The sequence below is a fragment of the Antedon mediterranea genome, chromosome 1, assembly GCF_964355755.1.
Source record: "Antedon mediterranea chromosome 1, ecAntMedi1.1, whole genome shotgun sequence".
In the NCBI taxonomy this organism is placed as follows: domain Eukaryota; kingdom Metazoa; phylum Echinodermata; class Crinoidea; order Comatulida; family Antedonidae; genus Antedon; species Antedon mediterranea.
The window spans coordinates 31,093,182-31,113,455 of NC_092670.1; positions in this window are offsets into that span (position 1 = coordinate 31,093,182).

The following is a 20,274-nucleotide window of genomic DNA, read 5'->3' on the forward strand; positions in this document are numbered from 1 at the left end:
TGTGACCAAAATGTAATTTCAGTAAACATTATCTTGTGTTTACTGTAATTACATTTCCTAAAACACATGTGTGTTTTAAACACTATATGTTTATTTTTTGAGACAACCATGTGATTTCATTTTATGTTTATAATAAACACATTTATACGTTTATAGTAAACACATTCATGTGTTTATTTTTTGGGACAATTATGTGTTTTCAAATGAAACACATTATTTTTTAGAGTGTAAGAGGATGTTAAGTTATGACTAATTTGTGGATAGAAATTCTAGATCTTTGGAATAAAAACGGATCAAAAAGATTTTTCAATTTTTCAAGTAGGCTACAATTGTCTTATCGTCTTACCTTTAGTAATTCTTACCTTTAGTAAAGTTAAGAGGCAATGAGTTTTTAAACTCGTAGGGAGCCTCTTCTCTCATATGTGTGTATGTGTGTGTATTTGTCAAGTTTGTTTTTGAATGAATTTACACTCTTTGCTATTGACAACAGATTCGGGCAGCGAGTTCCACTTGTTAATTACTCTAGTATCAAAAAAATTATTCCGTTTAGTTGAGTTCCATCTAGGTTTCTTTAATTTAAAAGTTGAGCCTCGAGTGATATTTGGACCAACTTCAGATGCTAATTTAAAAAAGGAGTGGCGATCTATATTTTCGTAACCATTCAAACATTTAAAAACTTCGATGAGGTCTCCGCGTTCCCTTCTTTCCAGTAAAGTTGATAAACCTAGCTGTATCCTGCGCTCTTCATAGGGCAAGTTTCTGAGTTCTGGTACAAGTTTTATTGCTCGTTGTTGGATTTTCTCAAGTTTATTGACGTCTTGTTGTAGATATGGTGACCAAGCTTGAACTGCATACTCCATAACCGGACGCACAAGAGAAGTATAAAGCGACATGAACATCTGTTTATCCATATATGTAAAGGATTTCCGTATTCGGCCTACAATTGAATTGGCTTTGGCTGCAACTTTAGAAACTTGTGTCGACACTTTAAAGTCAGACGTTACATAGACTCTGAGGTCTTTCTCAACAGAGGTTGTATCAAGAACTGTACCATCAATTGAATACGTGTGTTTTGGATTTCTATTTCCAATGTGCATTACTTTACATTTAGATTTACTAAACTCCAGTAGCCACTTCTTACTCCACTGCTCAAGTTTACTCAAATCATTCTGCAGGGCATCTCGGTCGTTAACTGAATCAATCTTACGATAAATCTTAGCATCGTCTGCAAATAGTTTACCATCTGATTTAATATTATCAAGTAGATCGTTGATATAGACTAAAAATAAAGCCGGACCAATAACTGTGCCTTGAGGCACGCCACTGAACACAGGTAACCAACTTGAAACCGAACCTTTGATTGAAACACATTGACGTCTATTTTCTAAAAATCCACTTATCCAACTTAGAATATTACCTTGAATGCCATAAGCTTGCAATTTAATTTTCAACCTAATGTGCGGAACTGTGTCGAAGGCCTTACGGCAGTCCAAGTACCATCAACGGGATGTCTGTCGGCGAGAGCATTTTCTACATCGCGGAAAAATTCAAGCAATTGTGTTAAACAAGAACGATTAGTACGAAAACCATGTTGATGTTTGGTTAGTGTATTTTTAGTTTCGAGATGGATCATAATTGTGTTAGTTATGATTTTTTCTAAAATCTTGCAGATAACTGAAGTTAAACTAACAGGGCGGTAATTTAGAGGATCAGACTTGCTGCCATTTTTGAAAATTGGTGTAATGGTTGCGTCTTTCCAGGCAGCTGGTATTTCACCTGTTGCTAACGACTTTCTGAACAGTAATAACAGTGGAGGGGATATGTGGTCACAGCATTCAATCAACACTTTAGGGTGGATGCCATCAGGTCCAGGGGATGATGAATCGCGGAGATTTTTAATATGCATTTTAACATCATCAAGTGTAAAGTCCACATTGGTCAAAGGATGTCCATGAAAAACAGAAGCCATGTTTGGAATATTACGATTATCTTCTACTGTAAATACTTTTTGGAAGGCCTCGTTCATTATTTCACTTGCTTCCTGATTGGTGGAAGAAAAAGATCCATCCTGTTTTTTTATAGTTTGGATACCCCTTCCTTAATTGAAGTTTGACTACGAACATAGCTATAAAATGCCCTCGCATTTCTCTTAGCATTTAGTGCGACATCCTTCTCGAAGTTAGCTTTAGCCATTCTTACTGCCGAAGTAGCATCATTTCTGGCCTTACAGTAATATTTATGTCTTTTGTTAGACCTATGACGTCTGTAACGTTGCCATGCATCCTCCTTCATTTGAACTTTATTTAGTGCGAATTTTGTCATCCATTTCTGTTTACTTGGGCGGAGATTTGTGTTTACAATGTTTTTCTGAACACAATCAGAAATCAAAAAGTTAATCTCATTGTGAAAAATGTCCCACATTTCTTGGACAGATTTGGTTTCAAACAAGCTTTCCCAATGAACATCAGCGAGTTGGGCATTGTAGTGAAATCACCTTTAAAATCAAGTCTATATATATTTCGTACAATAAAAATACATTAGCAAATTATAAAAGTTAAATATATAATAATATGACGACAAAAATAAATACATACTTTGAAATGATAACATCATTACATAGAATAATAGCAATTCTCTTCTACGAATATCCATTAGTTTTACATTTACCGACAACAGCAATCAATCTACAAAATGATATTACATACTGAAAGACTACAATTTTAATACTTAATATAATGAGTGAATTGAATTCGAGGGTATAGAGCCATTTATGCTCATGGCGATGTGGACTCAGTTCTTACACTTTTCAATTACATACTTAGTAAAAACTCTGCTACTGTTTGGTGTTTTGCACCTGTCTATACTTGTTATTGAAGACTGTATTTTCCCCTTTAAGTTTCCTAATACTAGACTTTATTTCCGCTGTCTAACACATCGATCACCTAAACTAAACTAAACTACGTAATCAATTTTCAAACGTTGCGCAGTCGTCAAAGCAGTAGAGTTGTTTGTTGGCGCCACGCCTTTAGGCAGTTATTTTCGAGAGGGCGGAATCGTTAGGAAACGGTGACAATACTGAAAAAAGTAGGTATTTGGAAACTCGGACTGAGCATACGCAAACTCCAAACCACGTCTGGGAAAAGAGAATCTATTAGATGTATGTAGACAATAAAACTATGTTTTCGTTTTGGTTGTAATTGTATCATTGTCAAAACAATCCTTCGTCTATGGTAAATATTTTTAGGAAATGGTGTGAATGAGTTGTTTGATTAGTGAGTAGGCTACGTTAGTCGACGACTGGAAAATTAGACATTTTGTTTACTAGAATGCTTTGGTATGTGGGTAATACGGCCTTAGAGAGTATCGCCTCTGTCTCGGAATGTGTACAGAACTATTGTTTAGTCTAGGCCTTCCTTTTAGCTTATATTTACCCTTACAAAATATTCACTACTGATTGTTAGAAGAAATAATTGATAATATTATAATTATCATGATATTTTATTAAATAGAATATCATTAGAAATAGCATCATTTAATGAAGAAATAACAACAATTAAAACTGCTACGTCAACAAGTTTAGCTGCGAGAATGGGATCGAATGCTAGCTAAACTTCAGTGCAGTTGAACACGATCTATAATTGCGTTTTTTACCTAATAACTAAAATTATTTGTTTTTTTAAATGAAACATACAAGTAACGCAAAAAGAAAACAAATTACCACCTTACTAAAATCTAATGGAAAGTACAACACAGATATTAGTGAAATATTAAGCGAAAAAGTTAATTTTTACAAACATTTATACTCCAAAAAATATATTCCAGGAGATAACATAAAAAGTTATCTTGACCAAGTAAAGGCAAAAGAACTGTCGCCGGAAGACAGCGAACAATGTGAAGGTCTATTAACCATAAATGAACTAACAAATTTCGTTCATAAAATGCACTTAAACAAAGGCCCAGGGTCTGATGGACTAACTGTGGAATTTTATAGATTTTTTTGGAATTATGTAAAAGAAATGTTATGTACATCCTTACATTACAGTTACAATAAAAATAATTTATCTAAAACTCAAAAAAAGGGAATAATAAAGTTATTATTCAAAAACGGAAAAATAGAATTACTAACAAATTGGAGGCCAATTACCTTATTAAATGTTGACTACAAAATAATGGCCCATGCCCTGTCAAGTAGAATACAAAAAGTAATTGCATCAATAGTTGATTCCGACCAAAAAGGTTTGGCGGTGAGAACGTACGCTTAGTAGAAGACGTTCTTTTCCAGACCGATATAAGTAACTCGCCTGGAGCAATAGTTTTCTTAGATTTTGCAAAAGCGTTCGATTCTTCTCATCTTAGATAGATGTTTTATGTTAAAATGTCTTAAAAAGATTGGATTTGGTATCTCGTTCTCCAAATGGATTGAATTGATTTACAAAGAGACAGAATATGTTATTGAAAATAATGGATGGCTATCTGAAAGTTTTCAGATGGTAAGTGGAGTGAGGCAAGGATGTCCAATGTCTGCTATCCTATTTATTTTATCTGTAGAAATAAATGACTATTAATATAAGAAAAAATCCACAATGTAAAGGCATCCTGTTGCCAAGTAATATCAATGATGTTAATAAATGTACAGCCAAAATATGCCAGTTGGCAGGTGATACCGTCATATTTGCACAAGATCAGATTAGTTTAAGCTTTTTCTTAAAAGAAATCAAGGTTTTTTGCAAACATATCTGGTTTAAAATTAAATAAAAATGGAATGTGGATTGGTTACAATAAAAATAATGAGAAAACACCGTTTAGTATAGCATGGACAAATATTCCAGTCAATTTTTTAGGCATAAATGTCGGCTATAATAAACAAGGCCAACAGCCATTAAGTCGCATGCTACAATGCATAGTGATACCGGGCCGACAGACAGACCGACAACAGACAGACCGACAGACTGACCGACATAGTGAACTATACTGACCGAAATTACTGAACATGTTTAAAAATGTTGAAATGTTTAAAAACATTTATATTTTTTTAATTTACACGTGCGTAGCCTGTCACTTTTGACGTGCTCGTATAACGTAATTTCTAGTTGAAAAGTAAGTCAAGAAAACAGAAATCGTGCAAAAAGAGTGAGCAATAACATTTAACGCGCAGTGCGCGCGCAAAAATCTGCGCACTCATCGCAATTTTGTAAACTCTTAAAATTGCCTGAAACGTACTCTTATTTCATCGAAAATAAATTTTGAAAATTGTAAGCGCGCGTACGCATGCGTTACATGCGCTACGCACGTAATTGTATTGCCATATGATGATTTTATGCCCTGAAATTTATGAGTACCAAATTTTATTTAATTGTGATTCATGGTTGTGAAGATATGATTACAAACGTGATTTCGTTAAATCGTGCGTAGACCGCGTAATTTTTTATTGCGCACCGTGAAAACATAACCACATCGATTCCTGGCCATAAGGAATATACTGTGAAAAATTGACTTAGCTAGATTAAACTGATATCAAGATAAGGTCAGAAAGCGATAACACGCATAGTGATACCGGACCGACAGACAGACAGACCGACAGACCGACAGACAGACCGACAGACCGACAGACCGACCGACATAGTGAACTACTTGTATATACAACAAATAGCTCATTTTATTATGATAAACTTTTTCAATATTAAAGTCATATTACAATACTCTTATAGAATGTCCATTTGAAAACAAAAATATTAAAGTATACACTATTTGTATTCCCTCTAACCTCCAGTATACCACCATGCTTGGTTGCTAGTGGAAAAACTTTAATGTGAAATACATGGTTGTTAGTGGTGAAACTTCAATGTGAAATACATGACTGGTATAGTGGAGAAACTTCTATGTGGAATACATTGTTGTTAGAGAAGGAACTTCCATGTGAAATACATGGTTGGTAGTGAAGGAACTTCCTTGTTAAATACATGACTGGTATTTAATGGAGAAACTTCCATGTGAAATACATGGCTCGTAGTGGAGAAACTTCCATGTGAAATACATGGTAGGTAGTGAAGGAACTTCCATGTGAAATACATGGTTGGTAGTGAAGGCAATTCCTTGTTAAATACATGGCTGGTATTTAATGGAGAAACTTCCATGTGAAATACATGGTTGGTAGTGAAGGAACTTCAATGTGAAATACATGGTTGGCAGTGAAGGAACTTCCATGTGAAATACATGATTGGTAGTGAAGGAACTTCCTTGTTAAATACATGGCTGGCATTTAATGGAGAAACTTCCATGTGAAATACATGGTTGGTAGTGAAGGAACTTCCATGTGAAATACATGGTTGGTAGTGGAGAAACTTCCATGTTAAATACATGGCTGGTATAGTGAAGAAACTTCCATGTGAAATACATATGTCTAGTATAGTTGATAAACTTCCATGTTAAATACATGGCTGGTATTTAGTGGAGAAACTTCCATGTGAAATACATGACTGGGTAGTGAAGTACAAGATATTATCTAGTACAGAAAACATCCATGGTTCATGGGGAATACATAGTAGCTAGTGGAGAAGCTAGTGAAGTACATAATACCTAATAGAAAACCATATAAAACTTTCATAAGCACAGTTTTTTTTTAATTACTATATTTTTATTCATTTTTTCTATAATGTTTCTTTCTTGGTTCTGGAATCTCTTGTCCATCATTCCTCATCTGACAATTTTCGCCTTACTTTTCTCATTTAGTTTTCCCTCTCTTATTACTCCCGATAGGTGGAGTTTGAAGTACCAAACGTGGGTTGCCAATGTTTGGGCCAGCAAAACCACTTACTAAGTTGAGTCCAGCTGTAGGCAGTGCACCAACACCTAATTAAATGAAATACAGTAATTGTTCAGAGGTAAAATACAAAAACAAAGTAGGCCGACTCGTATATAAACTGTTTTATGATTACTGGTGTCTGAATATGAGAATGGGCAAGACGACAAGGGCACATTTCTTTATTAAAAACCATGAGGTTCACCAGAAACTCCTATTAGTTGTGTCAAGTAATTCTTTCATTTTCCATCTATAGAATTTTTTAATTTTTTTCCCTTAAATTAGTATTGCACATAATATATCTACATAAAAATTTCACATAAGTGGTGTTAAATTTTAGATAGCAGAATTTATAAATGTTGATGCTGTTTCCGGTGGCGTAAATATGAAGATCAGCAAATGGTGATTAATAGTAATAAGCAAGCTCTCAATGCACTGTGTACCAATAAGGTAACTGGTTCTAAAGCTTGGTTCCCACTAGGACGCAACGCAAGGACGTAATCCGCAATGCAAGCAAATGACCAATTACAAGCAATGGTTTCGTCCAACTGTCACTTGTGATTGGTCAATTCGCTTGCATTGCGGCTTACCTCCTTGCGTTGCGTCTAGTGGGAACCAAGCTTTAGCAGTAATAGTTGAGTCAACAAAATACAGTAGCTCAGGGTGACTCAAACATAAACCCATGGCAAATTGTTTCCCTCAATAGTATATAATATATTTCATATTTACTAAATATGATTATTTATGATATATTAATAGGAGTAGAAATAATTAATAGCATAAACAGCAGTATAGTATTCAGTTGCATGTATAGGGGTGGGTGGGAATAGATATAGTGTAGGGAAAGGGGAGGGACTGGTGTTGTGGAAGGACTGGTGTTGGAAAAGGGGGTGGTGGTTTGGTGTGATGTGTATCCATAATTATTACAGCTGGCCAAACACACACATATAAAATATTAGACCTGGTGTTAGGTTAAGATTATCCCCTTCCCGCCACCCATGACATCACAAATTCCGTGCACATGCACCTGTAGTATTTAGTAGTAGTTTGTTTTACTACATTAATAGTAAAGTAGAAGAGATGTCGATATCGAACTTGTCACAGTGATAAGTTAAAATCTTGTTACTTGTTCTTTCATAACTTAATTTTACATGCGAACATGCTATAATTTAGTTATAATATAAAAAATTGTGTGAGGAAAAAAATTGGAACGAAAAAGTTATAAAAATAGACCAGGTTTTGCAACTATGGGAAAAAAAAACCTCTCTTTTTTTGGTAGAATAATAATCATAAAAGCCTTTAGCAATTTCAAAGCTTGTATACAACGCTAGCATTATAAGTGTAAGTATGTATTTTCAAAGGTAGAAAAGACTTTATATAGTTTTTTATGGGGTAAAAAAAGAAAAAATAAAGAGAAAAACCCTTATAAAACCTATTACAGAAGGAGGACTCAACATGACACACTTTAGCACAATGGTTAATTCTTTAAAGCTTAGTTGGGTTAAGAGACTGCTAAGTCCTTACCCGGGTAAATGGAAGTGTGTACCAAGATATTATAATATGCATCCTTTTGAATACATGGTCAATATTACCCAGATTAATTTTGAAGCTCACAGAGATCTGAAGTGTATGCCCGAATTTTATCAAGAAATGTTAAAAGTAACAGTGTACTTCAATAGTAATAATAATGCATACTCAGAAAATGCAAAAGAAGTAGAAACACAGCAATTGTGGGAAAATAATTTCATAAAATGTAACGAAAAAACAATATATTTCAAAAATTGGTTACAAACAGGGTACAAAACAGTAAAAGATATAATAGTAGATTATAGATTAATATCATTCGAAGAAGTAATCCCCAACCTTTCAAAACAACAAAATGGTCTGATTGAGTTTTTTATGTTAAGAAATGCAATTCCTTCTGAGTGGAAGAAAATAATTACAATTAATGAAATCGAAAGAGACGACAACTTTATTGTAAGCACAAAAACTCATTTCACTATAGACAACTTATCAATAATATTTCAATTGCCTTATCTTGTTAATCGAAATGGGAAACACTTTTCAGAAATGTAAACCTCTATTGGAAAGAAATATGGTATAGCAAAGTTTATAGTATAAACATGTTACGAAATTAGCACACTTTAATTTTAAGCTGATACATTAATATGAATGAATGAATTTATTATTACTTTCTTTTTCATATATTTTTTAATAGATTGCATGCAGTACAGTGTAGTATTCAATAATAAATACATAATATCTAGTTTTAAAATACAGTCAAGACCTTAAATTAAAGCTAACATTCTTCTAGTCTTGTTTTGTGAGTTAATTGTCTAACAAACAAGGAATCATTTTTGACACTCACTCGATCCATGGTTCTGATGGTAAAAAGGGTTTCCTCAGATATGACTTCGCTCCATTAAAAAAGCTTGTGTTCCATCTCACTGTCAAAAGCTTTTTTTAAAATCAAAGTAAAAACAGTCAAATCTGCGACGAGGTTCCAAATTATGACAAAGGTTTTAGTTTCAGTTTTCTTTGTCATTATGTTTGTATTGTACGGACGTACCATCTACATGTGTCCTATTGTTAAAAAGTGTCGATCCAAATATTACAATAGTATTTATTATCTTTACCTCTATTAGTTGAGTTGTACATGAGTGACCTGGTCTAAAACCGTGTTGGTGTTTTGAAAACAAATTTTTCTATTCTATGATGCATAAGTACATCCTCTAATAAAATATTCCATCGTTTTGCAAATAATTGATGTGGTACTAATTGGTCTATAGTTTAACGGTTTACTTGTATTTCTTTTCTTGAATATAGTGACTATTGTACATTAGCTTTATTCCATGAATATGGCATAGCTACCTCCTTAAAAATTGGTAATTGTTCCGCATGTTTCTATGAGAAGCCAATAATGATTATCATCTCGTTCAGACGATTTACAGATGTATAATTTTACTTAGGTGCTTTTGAATTTTTTTCAAAAGAGAACTCAAATCTCAATATCTCAGTCTCTTTTTTTGTCTTCCTATTGTAAATCTTGCTGTGAAGCACTCATAGAATAACGTTTTTTTTTTTGTTTTTTTTTTATTTATTTCATATTTCATGGTACCAAAAACAAGACCGACGCAGCGGTAACACACACACAAACTAAATATAAAAAACAAATTCTGCAATTAACAATTCATTGTTCTAAGTAATTTAACAACGGTAAACAATTTATGGTAAATAAAGATAATAAAGATAAATAAAGATATATTAAATTGTCCCCCTGAACTATTTGGTGATTAACCTACATAACAAATACAAGAAGGCTATAAATTGCATAAATCTTCATTTTTCATGTTTTTTTTTGGGGGGGGGGGGGGTAAACACATCTTTAATAAGTTTGATTTCACAAAAAAACACCATAATATATACACAACTTTCATGATTCAATACATTACATACACATGTGAATATGTATAAAAAATATAAGCGATCCTATTTTGATCAGAATTGCCTAACATTTGTTTTCTAACTACCTATTTTGTCCGATATGTAACCACTTGTTCAAGTGCATATCTATTTTATCATTTTTTTTTTCCATGTCGGCGGCTATAATATGTCCAAAATCGTTTTCCCATTTGATACAGGTATGCGGAAGAGCACTAATGCGATTAATTATTAAGCTATATGCAAGTTTTGTTGTTAATTTTAAATTCGATGCTATAATTACTTCACTTTTTTTTAAACATTATATCATATTTCTTAGATTGCATGGCATCTCTCCATATTTTTAGGAATAGCTACAATTAAACTATGGAATGTCAAAAAATCCACACGTGATCATATTTAATATGAAACTGTTCATAAGACAGCATACTTCCGTTATCATTAAGCAAATCTTTAACTACTGTTAGCATTTTATTAAAATAACGGTTCACCTTGTATTGTAATATGACTGTTATACCATAATATTTCATTGTGGAACGTTACAGCCTCATTAATTTGCTTACAATTAACATAGTGCCAACATTTAATTACTTGAGATAAAAACAAATTATCACTTATTCTATTGAGAATTGAGTCATTATTTGATATACTAGAGGGTTCGCTCGCTTCGCTCGCGCACCCTCTAGTGGGTGTACCCGAATGGTTCTCGAAAACATGACCAACGCCTCTGGAAATTGAAGCCCGGGTGACACCTATGCATATGACTGATGAGTGATGCATGTTTATTTTGTGATGTTTTGCACCTAAATTTGATTAAAAGATTAATAAATAGAATAAATAATTAGTTCAATTAGCCTCCTACAGTAACATTGAATCGCACCTAAATTTGATAAAATGATTAATAAATAATTAGTTCAACTACCGAAACAAATTTAATTTCACGTAAAGTAAAGTCCTTTATAATTGATTAGTTGAATATCTAGGCTAAAACAAATAAATTGTAACGATTCAGTTGAATCACTAAAATCACATTATAGTTCACGTAAAATTAAGGCCTTCAATAAAAGTTAAATTACTAAAACAAATTGTACTTCACGTAAAGTATATGCCTTTAATCAATGTAACTGATTAGTTGAATATCTAAAACAAATTAATTTCAGTAGTTCACGATACGTTGAACCATTAAAATATTTTTGTATTTAATATTGAATGATATCCACAAATTTTGATAGGTAACGCTAAATTCTGTCGTTGTAAAAGGCAAAAATGGAACAATAGCGTCGATGTGAAAACTAATGATATCAAATCTACGTTTCGCGGTACATCTGAGATAGATAAGGTAGGTATCCAAGGCGGAGATTTGTACCAAAGTTTTTGCATTGTGCTCGCCTATGTCAGAATTAACCATAATTTATATATATATTACAATACCAAATCAAATTACCCCTAGCCGGGTGTAAAAACTCCCGCCATATGCCTTTCCAACGACCCCGGTTGTCTTCATCTAGAAATCGTTTTACCCATGATACTTTCTGTGCGTAGCAAAACGACTCTACATGGACCATTTTAAGTCCCCCCTTTTCAATTGTATTTATAATTAGTTTTCTTGCGGACCAAATGTTAGTAAGCGTTTTAATTTTGTCAAGCTGAGGTAATAGGTTCAGAGTAAACAGATCTGAAGGATCAAGTGTAAATTTGACTCCAAGTAACCATATCGGACCTTTTGTCAAAGTAAGTTTTTTTAGTTTGTTATCCTCTTCAAATGTATTTAGTATATGTTTATCTGATCCTATACAGATCACTTGTGTTTTATCTTGATTTATTTTTAATCCAGAAATATTGGCAACATTTTCAAGAAATGTAATAGTACCCAAAATAGACTCTTTAGAACCATCGAGATTGATAACTGTATCGTCGGCATATTGCTTTAATTTAATTTCTTGATTATTAATTGTAACACCTTTAATTGTTGGATTGTGGCGAATATGAGAAGACAATATTTCGGCACACATATAGCCTAAATAAGTATGGAGAGAGAGGTCATCCTTGTCGGAGACCTCTTGATAGATTTACAAAATTAGACGAATAACAATTATTAATCACACAGCTACAAGCGCCGGTATAAAACACATTTATCCATTTTCTAAAATCCTTCCCACAATTATAATAAGATAAAACCTTATCTAAATATTTCCATTCTATTTTATCGAAGGCTTTTTCAAAATCCAAAGCAAGAATCATACATGGTATTTTTTCACAATCTGTGTAATGTATAATATCCAAAACTAATCGGATGTTTTCACCGATGTATCTCCCCTCCATAAAGCCGGTCTGATCGGGATCTATTATTAAGGGGAGAGCTTTTTAAAGCCTTGTAGCTATCGCTTTTGTAGCAATTTTGTAATCAGTATTTAAAAGGGAAATAGGCCTCCAATTTTGTAGCAGTGATAGTTGTTTATCTTTTGACACCTATCGCCATCTATATTCTTTAGATTTGATATATCTGGTCTAGTTTGTGTTTTACTTTAAAAATAATTGTTTGGAAATAACCTTTATTTCTCTAGCAATGTATTTGTCATTCTTACAGTAGCAGTAGCAAATCATCCTTGTGATGTAATCATTCCATGTATGATCATATTCATTTTTAACATTTTTGTCCTGTTTCAATTGCGATGTTTTACCTTAATAAAGACATTAACTTCGTTGTTCATACATTGTTTCTTGTCGGTTTTAAACCAAAGTAAGCTGCACATTTATTCATAATTTGTTTACATTTTCTAAATGATTCAACTCCAGATAGATTATTGCATAGAGCCATCAAGCCTTTGTTACTCAAACAGCTCCTCATAAAAAAAAATCAGCTTCTTGATTAATAATAGTTGTTTTTTGTTTGTTCTGTATACTGTATTGGAATTTATTATTTATATAGTTAATATCTCAAATAAAAGAATGAATGACTTTAAGAGGTACATGTCCTTCAGGGTGTCTAGAAAACTAAGATCTAGAAAACTCAGATCTCAGATATATCTGAGTTTTCTAGATCTGAGTTTTCTAGATCTAGAAAATGCAGATATCTGACTTTTCTAGATCTAGAAAACTCAGATATCAATATCTGACTTTTCTAGTTCCAAAATGGAACTAGAAAACTCAGATCATCATTTGATTGGTTGGTAGGTCATTTCGATCGTTCCATTATTAATCAGCAGGTAAGTCATTTGAAATACTAGAGTATTATTAAAACTGATTACTGTGTACGTTTTCTTACTAATATTGTAACATGTAGAAGCGGCCTACGGCTTAAATCATAAAGAAAATACAGTGCATGTTACCGTTAAAATATAGGCTTAAAAATGAGGCATGTATGAGTTGGTGTGGGTATGAGTTGGTTGAGGTACGAGTTAGCCAAGTTGGGAATAGGTACGAGTTATTTTGGATACGAGTTGACCACTTCTAGTCTAGTATTGTAAGACCAGGCCTACTCTTCGCGATACATCGCGATAGCGCCCACACGTTGAACCTGGAATTGAGTTTGCTTAGCTAGGCCTAAATGCTAAGCCTCCTACATTTTAAAAGGTGTAAACTGTATTTATTTATGATTTAAGTCGTAGGCTGCTACTACAAGTTACAATAATTATTATTATTATTAGTAAGAAAACGTATAATACTGTGTAGTATTTCAAATATGCTACCATCTAATAATAATGGAACAATCCATTTGATAATCTGGGTTTTCTAGTTCCATTTTCGATTTTTGGATCTAGAAAAGTCAGATATCTGAGTTTTCTAGTTCTAGAAAAGTCATATATCTGAGTTTTCTAGATCTATAAAACTCAGATATATCTGAGATCTGAGTTTTCTAGATCTGAGTTTTCTAGACACCCTGTCCTTCAACTGTAAACTAATTTTCAGGAGTACTTCACGTGAACTGTCATAATATAAGCTTCCCCAATCGCTGAAAATACAAAATAAAGGTTGATTTCACCATTAGAATGTCCACTCAACCATGATTAACAAAATCATGACAAACCTTAAAAATATGTTATATATAATGAAATACCAGGGCCTATATTGACCAATGCATTGCGTGTCGTTGGCCAATGACCACAAGAAATCTGCAAACTATATGTATATTATAATATACAGTGTTTTGTTATCTCTTTGTACAAATTTCAATTTTGATCATCATTGTATGGGATGAATGAAAGATGACAATAAATCCTTCTCGTATCGTACCATCATTATGTGAAAATTAAATTACAGTTTACGTAATAGTTTGAGTAAGAAAACATCCTAAATTTTACTAACGCATCCATAATTGTATTTTGGTTGAAATGTGATTTGTGATTTGCCCTTTAAATTTAAAAATAACAATTTTGAAATTGCATATTATTTCGATAATAGTAATCAAACAAGATAGGACAAAATATCATAACAGGTACATATTTGGAATAAAGGATGCTAATTTGATACGTACAAAAACGTACAGGTAAAGTCTAATTATTTAGGATTATCGGAATGTATGCGTTGGCGCATAATAGTCCACTTTTACATATTATTAATTGTACTTACAGCCAGAATGCCAGGTCTCCACATTTTCCGAAGAGCTGAATAAGAAGGTTGGAAGACGTGTTCCGTCATAATCACAGTTCATCAGTATGTCGTTAAACATTAACCATCCCTTATCTATTGTGCATCCGCCGAAGTGCTTATTAATATAGAATATCCGATGTTTTCTATTATGCAAACAACATTTTATGCATAAAATGAAATATATCATATATAATATGCATTTTGTAAATAATTATAATTATTGAAATATGTTACACTACTACTTTGTTTATAATATGTAAAACATGAAATTCATAATTCTACAATCTCCATTTTCCTAATACAAAACAAGCTTACAACTTACGAATAACCTGCTATGCTAAAGTAATTCATCTGTACACCAGGATTTAAATCATCCCAAGGTGAATCAAGAAGATATTCAATTGAAAACCAAGATGTTTTAGTTGTTGTACTTCCGTTAAATATCAAATGTATAAGTTCATCCTGACATTTAGAATACAGTGTTAACTTCACCTATACAATAATTATAGTAAACATTACAATGCATACATATCCATGTTTCTTGGCTATGTTATGTAAACCATTATAAATTATAAAGACAAAATAGAAAAAAATATATGACAAAGCCGGAAAATTCAAATTCTAAAGCGTTACATAAGTTATTATGTTATGTAGCTTACTTCAATAATGTTCGCTACAGTCCAGTCTTCAAAAGCTTTGCTTAATCTAAAGTTTTCTGAAGAATCAAATGATTTAGCAGCAGATGATTCTGATGTTTGAGTTCCATCGACAAAAGAATCATAAATAGAAACTCCAGTTCCCGACATGCCCTTGAATATCAAGTTCCATTCTAAAATCACAAGATGAATAATGAACGTTTACTACACTGTCTATCTAATCGGTATATTGCACCCATTGTGTTGTAGTGAAACATAGCAGTAAAACTACTTCCTAAGTTAAGGCAGTTTTTTGCGGTGGTGGCGCCGACATTGGCATCGGCAGCAGCAGCAGCGGAGGCAGCGATAGCGGCAGAAGCAGTAGTAGTATTAGTAGTTAGGACTAGTGGCAACATACTGTAACAAAGATATTAGTTGCATAACAGTACAGTAGTTAAAGAAGCAGAGATAAAAGAAGCTACAACAGAAAGGTAACAGGCCTGAATTTCATAGTTAACCATAGAAACTCAACTTACCATTAGCACGGGTTTCCAAACAATACTGGACTTCATGGCGAAAGACTTCGTCTTCTTGACAATGAACATACAATTTCTTTATAAACAAACAAATAATTAGTGGAATAAAATAAGAAATGTTTATATATGCGTATTATTATTATTATTTAAATATATCATAATAGGTGAAATATAACATTCCCAGAAAAAAAAATTCTAGAGGGATTATTCTACATCGAAAGAAACATTCGGTAAATTTGACCAATAATATAATTTTATAGAGGGCGCATAGCAATACATAAATACGTAATATAATAATACTAATTTATTTCGACAAGCGAAATGTTTAATTGGCTCAATAGTTTGAGCCTCAGCTTTATCACTGGAGTTTTATTTATATAATAACGTTAGACGCGGCGAAATAATAAGTAGTAGTTATGTTTTGCAACGACAGGTAACATTTTTACATAGGCTAGTAATATTAACATTTAAAAGTGCATTTGTTTTTGGAAATAATTAAACTAAAGCAGTTACATGCTCACCTCCAAAATAAACTCGTAGTAAACTACATCGTTTATCATCTTGGATGTCTCCATATCGTCGTTTTTAATGGAATTTAAATAACATACTTTTTTCTCTTTGTCGTAAGAAACTGACAGGCACACTTGGTCCTTCTGGCATGAGATAATACATCGAACCATTGACTCACTTCTAAAACGTTGTATTATCTGATCAGTAACAGGTAACCTACCACCAGGTCCAATTGTATGCATTATGCTAATTGGTCGTTTACATTTTGTTTCAATGACTGATTGACTGTTAGTGAATTCTAGAATAAATATATAGGTTATAAACAGATTAGGCCAGGTTGATCAAACTTTAAAAATACATAGCAAGGAATTCTTTTGTAAATCAATGTTTTCTTTATATAACTGCATAAAACAAAACGAAATCAATGTATGGTTTAATCATTGCATTAGTAAATAAATGTTAAACATACGCCGGGCATTTTGCATTACAAACACAGAGAGATCCCGACTTACACAGGTAGTTTTGGGACCCAGACATTCACCATGCTTTTTATGCCCAGAACTTCACAATTTTGCTCAGATAAGTTTATAACAGAAGTATATTTAATATAAAACAATTAATGAATGTTTTGTACTCCTCAGATGGAGGAACATATATTTATTCAATCCAGCTCCACTTAACTCATAAAATATTTCAATCGCATCAACTCATAAAACCATGATAAGCTTACGACTGGATACATTATTACATTACGTAAATAGTTTTATAATCATACCTTTGATTGATATCATCATTATAAACAATATAACTTTGTCCACCATTATGTCGGTTTAGACCTATAGATCTAGTGATCTATTCAAAATTCTGTTTGATGGGGAAAAATGATATCTGTTATTAAATTTCTGCCAATAAGAACTGTGTCATACTAAATTAGGTACTCAATCTAAGTTGATGATTGTAAGTGATGCTTACAAACCGTTGGGCCAGGTGGCTATTGTCATAACCAGTTATTTATACTTTGTAAACAATTATACACTGCTATTTTTTTATTAATGTATTTATCAGTAATTCATTTGAAAATTTTACTTTAGAATTATAATAATAAATTATATTTATTTGCTTTGAATTTGTAATACGTACCAGTTTTCTAACTAGCTGAAAATGTAATCCAGTTTAGCTCCTATCGCATTTTTATTGCACTTTACGTAGTTCCCAGTCATAATCATTAGTCTTAATTATTATGTGTTCGGGCTTATGATATTACTTAATACCATAGTTGAATATTATGAAATACTTCTAGTATAGTCTACGCAATGACATCTTTAGATTTGTTTAGAAGTGCTTTATTCCCTTAAATTAAAGACCTCTTTTGTGAGACAGATCTATTTTATACCATCGCATTCAAGTAAATAACATTTAAAAATTACAAAGACTTTAACACTTACCTTGAAATGTTGAATAGTAAACGACTAGATGAACACCGTGAAACAATATGTCGTAAATTTACTCCAAATTGTATTATAGCTAATACATTTAATGAATGGTTTAGTAGAAACACTGAGCTTTCTGTTACTATTAGGAAAAGAATTTGTTTAGTTCCTATGTAAAACAAACCGATACTATAATAGCCCTATGCTTTATCTTTCACGCCTCCTTAATGAGAGATAGACTTTACTAAAGTAAAACTAAAGAAATTATGTGAATATGTAGGCCTATAAATAAATTAAACATAATATGCGAATATGTATAAATAAATAAAATATTACTGTCAATCATTTTAACAACTCCATAATTTCCCCACACTCTAATTATAATTGATCATCTTGTAAATAAATTACCAATTTTCTTACCTTCCTTACTTATTTATTTAAATTTTTTAATTTTTAGATACATTTTAGCTAAATTTGTATATTTATGTATTGTGCAATAGGTTTGATTCCTTTTTTTCTTGTTCTTGCGATTTGTATGTACATTGTTTTATGCCTGTTTGAAATAGTTTTATATTTGTAAGCCTTTGGCTGCGATTTTGATATTCAATCTAATTAAATTAAAGTGGTCTTTAATTGGAGGGAATAATTTTTGAAACATGTTTTATTTATGTCTCTAATTAGAATCTATCAAATGCAAACAAATACAATTTAAATTGATCTTTATTTGGAGGAAATAATTTGAAGGACAAATTTGGTTCAACCCAAACCGTTGTATTTGGTCAAATAATAGAGTATCGTCATCATCATCATCATCATTGCAATCTTTAATTGGTGGGAGGACTGTAACTGTATAACCAAGAAATTGTTTTCAGCAAAATAAAAAAGAAATTTAGCAATAAATAATTTGAAATTTGTCCTTCATTGGCACACATAAAATGTGGATGATAGGCATATATTGAAATATCAATACTATAAATATAAAGATGAATTATTATAACAAGGCTTTATCATTGGCGTGTAATCGAAAAACGTAAAGAAGCAATAGTTTTAAATTATTGAACAATTTGACAAAAACGATGACAACGGCAGGTCGTAAACACCCGCTGTTTGTTGATAAACATTAATTCCATTGATCTTTATACGTTATGATATTTGATTGATTTTATAGATGGATCCATAATATAAAACGTCTTTTGTATCTTCTTTTGTTTTTAGACAAACAAAAATTATAGAATTTGAATTCAAGATTTTTGTTTATCTTTCTTACAAAATATTACAAGAATTCAGGCCCGTATCCCGGTAGAACTTACCCCGCCGTGTGCTTTAGGCTCCACTTTGCATAATTAAATATTTTAAATACAATTGATGAAAGAAATTGTAAATGAATTAATTAAAAAAGAATTATTGTCAAAAATAATTTTTTTTTCAAATTTAGTCTTTTTGGAATATTACCACGACTAAAAAACAAGTAAGTTTGCAATTATTTTATACTGAGAGTATCAAATCTGTCAATTGGATTTCAGATATATCTGGAAAACTCAGATCTTGATATCTGAGTTTTCATTCTTCAACTAGAAAACTCAGATCTTGAAATGGATCGCTCCAGTATTAATCAGAAGAAAAAGAAATTGTTTGAAATACTACAGTATTATACGTGTTACTAATATTGTAATTTGTAGTAGCGGCCTACGACCTAAATCATAATGAAAATACAGTACGCGTTACCGTTAAAATTTAGCCCCTGGATATCAGCGCAAGCTCAGTGGTCTAGAGGTATGAATGACAGGCTAGTGGTATGTGGGTTGTGGGTTCGAGCCCACCCGACAACTACCTGTTCATTTTTTCGCAAGTATTCTCAGTATTTAGTACCGTATAAAGTACAAATTACGTCAGAGTAGGGCAAAACATCTCACCAATTATTCAACATCAAATCTACTCCACAGTACCGTAGTTAATAATAATTACAATGCTATACTTGTTGTACGAGATAACAAAACAAGAAGAATGGAGTAAAAGAATTAAACGAAGGAGACTAAAATGGTATGGAAACATAATTAGATTACCGGATGATTAGGAAACTAACAGGAAAGTAAAACGACCCGTAGGAAGACCAAGAAATAACTGGATGAATCAAATAAAGAAAGATTTACAAGGACTAGTAGACACTAACACAATAACAAACCATCCTGCCATAAACAGAAAAAATGGAAACAAATTGTGGAAAGCGTAATGTCGGAAGACGGAAAACGTTAGCAACAACAACTTGTTGTACCTGGTAAACAGCTAATGGTAATTTGACATTGCATACATAATACGATAATCATGTAAGTATT